The sequence below is a fragment of the Pseudophryne corroboree genome, chromosome 6, assembly GCF_028390025.1.
Source record: "Pseudophryne corroboree isolate aPseCor3 chromosome 6, aPseCor3.hap2, whole genome shotgun sequence".
Taxonomy (NCBI): domain Eukaryota; kingdom Metazoa; phylum Chordata; class Amphibia; order Anura; family Myobatrachidae; genus Pseudophryne; species Pseudophryne corroboree.
The window spans coordinates 15,273,964-15,284,674 of NC_086449.1; the positions used below are offsets into that span (position 1 = coordinate 15,273,964).

The window sequence follows — 10,711 nt, forward strand, 5'->3', positions numbered from 1 at the left end:
GGAATCCTTACTCATTCAATACAAGCAATTGTAAGTTAATGCACTTTAGTAGCAAGAGCAAAAACAACACCTATTGTACATACTAAGTGGGGTAAAGCTAGGGGATTCTGTACTGGAAAAAGATTTAGATGTTCACATAGAGAGCAAACTAAGCAGCAGTACCCAAAGTAGGATTGCAGCAAAGAAGGCTAACAAGGTATTAGCATGTATAAATCAGGGAATTGAAGCAAAGGATGAGAGTGTTATACTTCCATTATATAAATCCCTAGTGAGACCACATATAGAATACTGTGCTCAATTTTGGGCACCATACTACAAAAAGGATATCCTGGAACTAGAAAAAAATCAGAGACGGGGCGACCAAACTAATTAAGGGGATGGCGATGCTGGAATACAAGAAAAGGATTGCAATGCTAGGCATGTTCACACTGGAAAAGAGGAGACTAAGAGAGGACATGATCAACATTTACAAAAATATAAGGGGGCAATACACAGAGCTTGTGAGGGATCTGTTTTTGGTAAGATCATCAAAGAGGACGCATGGACACCCACTTAGGTTAGAAGAGAGAAGATTTTGCACACAGAGGTGAGAAGGTTTTTTACAGTAAGGACTATACGTGTTTGGAATTCCCTGAGAGTATAACATTGGCAGACTCGGTTAATATTTTTAAGAATGGGCTAGATAAAATCCTAATGGATAAGTATATATAGGGTTATGGTGCATAGTCATGCACTAAAGTTATTTAAAAAGAGGAATAAGGAATAATCACAACGGCCGACATTAGCAAAAGACAAAATCAGTCCTAAAAAAATAATAATACAGCGTAGGAGACCACACATAGGTTGAACTCAAAGGACAAATTGTATTTTTTTAACCTCAGAAACTATGTTTCTTATAAAAGTCTTAAAATCTCATAAATAGGAACACCATAATGGGTAATTTTAATTTTAAAATAAAAAAATAATAATCATACTTTGCATACAATATATACTGTACTGTAGGTACTGTAATGAACAATTCTAAAATTGTTGGAAATGGGTCGGCTACAGTACTAAGAGCAAAGATAAGTTGTATGCACTTATCTTTTTTTGATTATTGTATGCAGAGGTTATAAAAGTCTAAACAGCTTCATGTATGTTAATTGTAGGTTTTTTATTTATTATATAAAGCCTGAAATCAACATCAAATATTAAAGATAAGTTATCACCTTCTTAATGTGACCCAACAAAATAATAAAAAACATCATAAAATAGGAAATGAAATAAGTGAAAATAGAAACTACAATTGCATAAATGTTAATGTACACAATTTAGAAAGCAGTGAGACTTTCAAAAACAGGTCTCTATTAATTTAGCAATAGTATACTATACTGCAAAAATGTTCAAAGTCCATTAAATTGTTAGGTGTCTTTCTGTTCTCAAATTTACTTACTGTAGGCAATTCTGTAGCTTTTCAATGGACTGAGATGGACTGAGATCTGGGATCACTGTGACTAGGCAACTTTGAAGACTTTGTTGTACATTTTCTGAAGTACCTTAATTTGCGTGAAATTGATGATATTTTTTCGATCTACCAGTCTACCCCATAACCTAAAATTGTGCAGAACAAGGGAGATATTATAGCGCAAAGGGAGTGACCAAAATTATTGCTTGAAATCCCTTCATCTCCTCTAATGTTTACTATAGGCCTGTTGGAAGTTTCCCAGATGGTATTATCCTTGTTTTGTCAACAACATCCTTATGTTGACACCGTTAGTTTATGTCCCAATTTATCAACTTATTAATGATAGTAAATAAACTTTTCCACTATACATGTAATACCGTTGAAATTATTTGATGCTCCACTCCTGATTGGTACCTCTAAAAACTGAGATCTTGAAGATATTTTAAAAATGTATGGCAGACCACGGCTGTCATAATTGTTTAACACTAAGTAAACCAGAAGCAAACTCCAAACACTGTAACCCTACCAGAAACGTGAACTTTATTTGTGGTTAACCATAATAACTTTTATTGCGGTCAGGTTTATGTTATTTACATTTTATTAATGTATTAACTACATTTTACTTTATATTTCACTCATGAAAGTCACTGCCAATGGAAATATTTTTTGAACAATTTTGGAAATGTTCTCCCAAATAAATGTAAGGCAGCATACTGCTGCAAATACAATAAAATATGCAATTATTAACAGAAAAAAATTACTTGAACATTAACATTTGAACAAATTTACAATTATACAAGTTTCAAGGTTTTGCAATTAGATTAAAAAAATATATTTTGCTCGTAGATTAATTTTTTTTAATTATTTTTTCTAGAAACAAATTAGACTACAAAGTTAAATATAACAAAATATTAAAAAGAGAAAATTAAAATTACTATACAGTATTTGAAAAAAAAAAAGAAAACAAATTTGTTAAATCTAATAATATGACTAGATTGGGGTGATACAGAGCTCAACCTAAACCTAAACGAAGTTGTGTGTACCAATGACTAATATCAATTGTATGTCAACTGTATATATGGAATGATGTGCAGTACAATATGGAAATTACCAATATGGTTTTTACTCCATAAAATGGTCCTGTCTTAAATGGTTTAGGCTGATGAAGGATATAATGTTTTAACAAAGGAAATAAATAAACTCTACTTATATGTTTGCTCCTCATAATTTTAAACAAACCAGATATTTTAAAATGCCTCTTTTTAAAAGTCATGCATGGTACTGTATGTTGACATTAAAAAGGCTGCTACTGTACAAATCATTTTATAAACTGATAGATTAAGCCCTGTAGACATTTTTACTCTGTAGAGTCCAGTGTCAATTTCCTAAGTGATTATAACAAGTCCATGGTGTAAATCAAGATGGAACAAAACATCTTCAGGAAATGTTGCTAAGAAATTGTAATTTGAAAAATAAATTATTGAAAAATATTAATAAATTGTTGTTTAATATATTCAATATAGAGTACTGAGTCCATAGCTCATACTGCATGTGTCCTGCCTTTGGCCATAGGATATACTTAACTTAGAATGCTAGTGGTTCTGTAATACTTTTATTTACAGGTCTGCATTTATGGAATTAATACAATTATTATCCTTAATTTATATATTGCCATAAGGAAACCACAGCACCCAGTTCCAGAGTTTGTACAAAAATAAGCAAAAGAAAACAAAACACTTACAGTTCAAGACAATATAGGACAAGTACAGGGTATACTGTATACACACAGCTGCATCAGGAGATGACACTAAATATAGGCTAAATATAGTATCAAGGGTACTATAATGGAAACTACTGAGGAGGAAAGGGATTTAGGAGTCACTATTTCAAGTGAATTAAAGGCAGGAAAGCAATGCAACAAAGCAATGAGAAAGGCAAGTCAGATGCTTGGTTGCATAGGGAGAGGAATCAGTAGCAGGTAAAAAGAAGTGATAATGCCACTGTATAAGTCATTGGTAAAGCCTCATCTGGAATACTGTGTCCAGTTCTGGAGACCATATCTCGAGAAGGATATAAATACATTAGAGAGTGTACAAATAAGGGAAACTAAAATGGTGCATGGCCTACATCACAAAACTTACCCGGAAAGGCTAAAAGATCTTAACATGTATAGTTTGGAGCAGAAAAGGGAAATGGGGGACATGATAGAAACTTTCAAATATACCAAAGGTTTTAACAAAGTTCAGGGAAGATAAGTACTAGAACTTGAGGACATACACTGAAACTGGAGGGAGGCAGGTTCAGGGGAAATTTAAGGAAACATTACTTTACAGAAAGGGTAGTGGATAAGTGGAATAGCATCCCATCAGAGGTGGTAGAGGCTAAGACTGTAGAGAAATTTAAACATGCTTTGGATAGGCATATGAATTTCCTTACAAAGAATAAACAAAGAATTAAGGTTCAAAAAGGTTGAGATTACCTAAAGGATGAAAAATGGGCAGACTAGATGTGCCAAGTGGATCTTATCTGCCATCAAATTCTATGTTTCTATGTTTCTATGTGACACTGAAATAAGTATTAGGGTGACAAAAAAACAAAAGATTTGTTGCCATTTAAGGGAGTATTTAATAGAAGATGGTTTAAGTAAGAAGAGGAAAGGCACATGAAGGAGAGGGTTCTCTCATGAGAGTTTACATTCTAAAGGGGAGGGGAACATAGACAGAGGTGACACAGATGGGTTGGACAAAGAGCATGGGAAAGAGGGAAAGGATGAGAGCTAGCTGGGTTTAGTGAAGAAGTGGGACTTGAGAGACCATTTTAAGTTTGTAGAGAGGTGGAGATTGTCGTATCCTTGTCTACTCAACAACACAGGGAGAGGTAGATAATTCCAGAGGTAGGGAGCAGCACATGAAAAATTTTGGACGTAGTAATGGGAGGATGTAATCAGTGGCAGGAGAGGTGGTGTGCATGTGGGGTGGGTGACTGCTTTGTAAGTGAGTGTGAGAATCTTAAATTGGGTTCTGTAAAGGAATGGGAGCTAGTGAAGGGCTTGTGAGACAGAGGAGGTGGACATTGTTCATTTGTTGAGGAAGATAAGCAGGGCTGCAGGGTTGAGGATAGATTGGAGTGGAGCAAGGCATTTGTCAGTGAATCCACATAGGAGGAGATTACAGTAGTCCAGGTTGGATATTAATAGTGAGTGGATAAGGAGAGGGAATAGTCAATGATTACTCCAAGACAGTACATTTGTAGGCTAGAGGAGATTTGCCATGAATAGATAATGAAATTGTGGGTGTTGAGGTTGTGTGGTAGGGTGGAAAGATGATTGACTCAGTATTAGACATGTTAGGATTAAGAAAACAATGGGACATCAAAGAAGAGATAGCAAAGAAACAGTTGGAGATTTGAGTGACAATAGCTAGAGAGAGGTCAGGGGAATAAAGTTGGATTTGAGTATCATCAGTATTTAGATGATATTTTAAGTCAAAAGAGCTAATGAGCTCACCTAAAGAGGATATATAGAGAAAGAAAAGGAGAGAACCAGGAACAGAACATTGGGGGACACCTACTGTTAGTGGAAGTGGAGGGGGTGGAGTCATGAGAGGAGTGAAATATTTGCAGAAGGAGAGGGTGGTCCTCAGTGTCAAAAGCAGCAGATATGTCAAGGATAATGAGCAGAGAGTAGTGACCCTTGGAATAAACAGCAAGGAGGACATTACAGACTTTCGTGAGGGCAGTTTTAGTATAGTAGATTGAACAGAAGCAACACTGGAATGGGAAAGGTAAGATGGTTGGAGACAATCTGCTCAAGGAGTTTGGAGGAAAAAGGAAGGAGTGAGATGGGTCAGTAGTTGGAGAGGGTGTTTGGATCAAGGGTAGATATTTTAAGAATATGGGAGTTGAGTGCATGCTTGAAGAAAGAGGGGACAATGCCTGATGAGATGGAGAGATAGAGAAGGTTACAGAGATGGATATAGGCAGAAGGAGAGAGGTAGCTGAGGAGCTGGGAGGGTTAGAGCCATGTGCTGAGGTGAAGGGGGGAGGAATGGATGAAAGCCATGAATTCCTCAATAGATACACGGGAGAAAGATGTCAGAGTTGGTGAGAGGTATGGGGATGGGTGGTAGTAGAAAGGAGGTGGCTGGTTGCTGATGCTCTGGTTGAATGTAATGTCTTGAAGTATGGAAATTTTGGATGTAAAGTAAGTTACAAATTCAAGGGAATGCCCTTCACTGGTGTACATCCATATGTCTGATTATGCAAGGACTGAGAAGCACACTTACACAGTCTACAAATGCTGCAGTCATGCTTTGTGCATCATTAGACGCCACCTTCGGTAACATTACTGAAACTCTCACCAGCCCTATGCAGGACTCATGTGGTGATGGCAGCTTGACACTTAACGTGTTTCCCTAGGCTCGGTCACCTAGCTTCATCAGAAGTAGGTGACCGTGCCTAGGGAAGTAGGTGACTACTTCTGATAAAGCTAGGTGACCGAGCATAGGGAAACACGTTAAGTGTCAAGCTGCCATCAGCACATGTGTCCTGCTCCCTAAAGGATCCAGATATGTACTTTTAATCCTTGCCTTTGGAGCTTTCTCTGTGGGACTACACCATTACACCACTGATTGGAGAGACCCAGCTTTCACACAGTCATCACAGCTTGCTTGCTGTCAATTTCCAAGCCTCTGGAAGTCTCCGTCATCATGGGTAACACCAGCTGTACATAACATAATTTTCCCCAGGGAATTTCATACATTGTTTCAGTCCGGGATCCTTTGTGGACACTTACTAGCAGCTATTGCAGTTTCATTCTCAGCTCCATTCATGCCCTAATTCTATGTTTTTATTGGATCATATATATATTTTTTTTTTATATGTTACACGTGTTGTTTAGTTAATAAATTACATGTCTTTTTAAAATTAATCCACGGTTGTTTATTAATATTGGAGAAACACATAGCACCAGTATTCTCTTTCTTCATCCAACAGAAACATAATACTTGCAGATACAGACAAATGGGAGAAAAATAACAAAAGAGGGAAGTGACAGAAAGGTTGTGAGAAGACAGTGGGAAGATGCACTCAAAGGGAAGTGACAGACAGAAGGAAGAGAAAGACAGGCAGAAGAAAGAGATATAGGAAAAAGAAAAAGAGCAGAGAGTGACAGAGGGAAGAAAGAGAGAGTGACAGATGGAGGATAGACACACAAAAAAAACAGAACAAAGGAGGAGAGACCCAGTTATTGGGGCATGTGGCCCCATTGGGAGGTGTGGTCATGCCCACTTACCTACAAAAAAGTTCAAAAATATTTTCTTCCAACAGGGCAGGGGCATAGTAGCTGGTAACATAGAGCAGGTGGTATTCTCTGTGACTATTAGACACCTGATAGAGGACATCCATGTATTACACACACAAATGCAGTCAGATACTTTACCACCACATGTGAGGGACAGCAATCCCACCACCCATACTGGCCCTAAAAACAGCCATGGAGAGAGTCTGTTCTCTTGTGTCACCCTGTCCTGTGCACCCTGTCCTGTGCACACTGTCCTACAAATGTCATCTAGCAGCCAGTTCACCATGTGTAACTCATAGTCTGGATCCTGGCCAGGGGCCTCACTGTCATCCTCTTACAACGTTGCAAGTGGGAACCCTGTGAAATAGGGAATGCTGGAATAAGATGTCATACAGTATTTTGGTTAAGCCACTGGACACCAGTCGCAGTAAAAACTTCTCCATATGCACTTGGACAAAACGCTTAACCTACCCCGTGGCCCAACCAGTACAGCATGGAGATGGAGTTATATAAACTCACAGTGTTCACACTATAGAGTAGGAGCTAAGGGAGTGGTGCTGACCTGAACCGTCATTGTATAAAACACATCGGTTTGTATGATTAGGGTGATAAGTGGAGCTTGTAAAGGCAGTGGCACTTGACATAGGCGTGCTGGATGTTATGGGTGCAGGGACATGTGGAGAGAATGGTGTTATTGCTGTTTCCAGTGTTACAGCTATGAGGTGGGAGGAGACCGGGAAACAGCAATGCCTCTAACTGCTGCTAAACTGAGATGAGCTCTAATCATGGCAGCCAGTCCAGCAGAGGCATTAGTGCAGGTCACTGTGGCAGCAATGGGGATAGCCAAGGGTATCTGGTCTATAGATCTACACTAAAAAGGTCTATAACTAATAGGTCGACCACTAATGGTAGACATGCATTAGGTCAACAGGGACAAAAGGTCAACATGTAAAATGTAGACAGTTTAAAAGGTCAACATGATCAAAAGGTTGACACGACCATTCATGTAGACTACAATTGGCAATAGTAACCTGTGCCGTCTGCCGCTGTAGCAAAGTGAGGCACGTTGCTCAAAGTATGTAGAATGAAGCAAGCTATACGAGGGGACGTGGTACACTAATGGGGCTTATTTGTGGCAGAAAAGTGACAAACCCCCTTCAAAAAAAATTGTGTCTGCCTTTTTTGTTTCAACAATAACCATGTTGACATTTTGACCATGTCAACATTTAGACCCTGTTGACCTTTTCTTCTGTCTACCTATTCTATGTCGACGTTTTGACCCTGTTGACCTAATGCATATCTACAATTAGTGGTTGACCTTTTAAATATAGATCTAATAATCCACACCCCCAGCCAAGTGGGGACTAGCCTGGTGAGTAAATACCAGATCAAGTAAGCTCCCATTCACATGGGAGGGTGAGGAGGTCCACTGGGAGAGACCAAGTGAAGATGTGAGATTAAGGATTTTAGAGGCAGGGGATTTTGTGGGGATATTGATTTGAATGTTGAATGTCAGAAGAGAGGAAGTGAGGAAGCAAGGAAGCAAAGTTGTTGAGGACTTTGGAGGGAATGCCAAGGGGACAGTAAATGACAGCCACTCGAAGATGAACAGGTTGGAAGAGGCAAATAACAAGGAACTCAAATGTAGAGAATGTACTGGATGGTTCTGGTGTTATGAGTTGGTAGAAGTAGCTATAGGATATAGGACACCCACAACACCACCTCTCGGTGACTCCTGGGTCAGGGGGTTCTGAGTATGTGAGGCCCACAGCAGATAGAGCAGCATGAGAGGTGATGTCAGAGGGGGTTAGTCAGGTTTCAGTATTGGCTAGGAGATGCTGGGAGTTGAAGATGAATAGGTCATGGGTAGGGACCAGTTTGGTTTAAACAGAGCTGGCATTCCAGAGGGCACAGGACAGGGGGCATGAGTTTGTGGGAGAGATGCAAATGAGATTATCAGGTTTTTGTGCTATAACTGTACCTGAGCATTTCCCTTCAGACAGAACCAAGGTGGCTTATATCATTTAATTTTTATCTGGATACACCCTAACCTTTGCTTCACTCTATGGTTGGGATTTGATCCCATATTAATTGACAACTTTCTTTAATTATCATGTTCCTGATATTATTTGAAAGGAAATCAACTTCTGCCGCAGCATATATTCTGTATATCAGAATGGAGAGAAAAAGAAGACACTTGTTTTTGCACACTCTATAAGTTAATCAGAAAAAAGCTGAAGTGATTGTAGAATTAAAACAAGAAAATATTTTATTAGGTATTCATTAAAAAGATTTGTTAGGTGTATCAAGCAAAACAAACAACACATATTAGTGGTAATGACCAAATCTAGGTCAGTTATGAAAAGACTCATGGATATATTCCAAAATAAATATTGGTAGGCAGTTTCGTGTCACAGATTGTGAATTGCTGAACTTGCTATATGAAGTTATCTGCAGATTATCTCAATCGATAATTGCACAATGAAGTGTCATGAAATACTTAATAATTGCAATAGATAAATAATATGATCAAGCTAAATGAGTTGATCAGAAAATAATTGAGAAGAGAAACCAAGTGGTGAATCTGCTGTCAAAGTCAGGCACAGAGTATACCGACCACTCTAGTTTCTACTAAACTTGGTCTTCCCAGGAGGTCTCCCATCCAAGTACTGACCGAGCCCAACACTACTTAGCTTTAAAGATCAGATGGGGTCAGGTGTTTACAGTGTGGTATGATAGTAGAAAATTACGCTTCTTACTCTGGTATCACTGATGAATGTTCACCTAGCAAGGAAGACAGGAAAAATCAGATACACAAAAAAAGGAAGAGAAAAAAGATGAATCTGCTGCAAGCATTAGGTAAAGACAAGGAGATATGAGGCATAGTCCTGGGTCCTTAGTCAGTAGCAGATCTTGCTACAGGCATGTAGGATTTTTGCCCGGGGTGCCGCCGCTGTGGCAAGATCCGATACTGGTGTTGACCCCCAGTGCTGTGCAGTGCTAATTGTGCAGTGTGCAAGGAAGTCATCGTGCACCCACACTGCATTATTCTAACCCCAGTCTGAAGATATTCACTCTGTTTATTATGTCATAACCCCAAGCGCATACCTATTCTCAATATAATCTCATTTATGTGACTACACTTATTCTGTGAACTCTCATCTGAGATCCAGGTGTGTTTCCTGCCTAACACAGACAGCAGATTTACCTATCTGTATTTTTTTTCATATCTCCTTCATATGGGACTATCCTAAAATATCTTTATTCAGTGCTCTCTCATTGGTGCCTCAATTAGTCCTGGGACCCTACTACCATACCATACCTAATATGCCCGATCTCATCTGACCTTGGAAGCCAAGCGGTTTGGGCTTGGTCAGTACCTGGAGGGTTGACTTCGTGGGAATACCTGGTGCTGTAGGATCTATCAGGACTAGAGGAATTTCAACACCAACAGCAGAAGCACCCTTTTTCTTCTTTTTTTTTTCTTCTCTCAAGTGTGCGACTTTAAACAGGGGAATCGCATCAGAGTGACTCACAATATTTCCATCCAAAATATGGTGCTGCCTTAACCCAGGTGAGGGACGTTGCTTCGCTTTAGCCACCTGTGGCTTCATCAATACAGTTCTCTGTACTGGTCAGGGTGGCAGGGTACAGCCCAGATATATGGCTGTTTACCCCCAATCCCCAATATAGGGTAGATTGACCAGAACATTCAATATTTTAGTATTATTTTATTTTATTCTCTTCTCCACTCCTTATCTTCAGTTTACTCTAAGGTTTATCACTCTAGTGTCATTCTGAGAATGGGCTAAACCCCTTGACCTGGGGCATTCTCGTGACCTGGGAGCACAGTGCATGGGAGCCTATTTAATTGGTATCCAATCAGACTGTTCACAGTTATAGGACCTAAAATTAATTTCATTTGTACTCTTTATTTCCTTTATTTTCTTACACTCCTCCAGTTGGGA

The 10,711-nt window shown here is 39.0% G+C and overlaps 2 pseudogenes; one reads left to right on the forward strand and one right to left on the reverse strand.

Annotated features, from left to right (window-relative positions):
- Positions 1-9,368: 9,368 nt before the first annotated feature.
- On the reverse strand, positions 9,369-9,487 carry LOC134936879 (5S ribosomal RNA; annotated as a pseudogene).
- Positions 9,488-10,046: 559 nt separating this feature from the next.
- LOC134937787 (5S ribosomal RNA) lies at positions 10,047-10,164 on the forward strand (annotated as a pseudogene).
- The last annotated feature ends 547 nt before the right edge of the window (positions 10,165-10,711 follow it).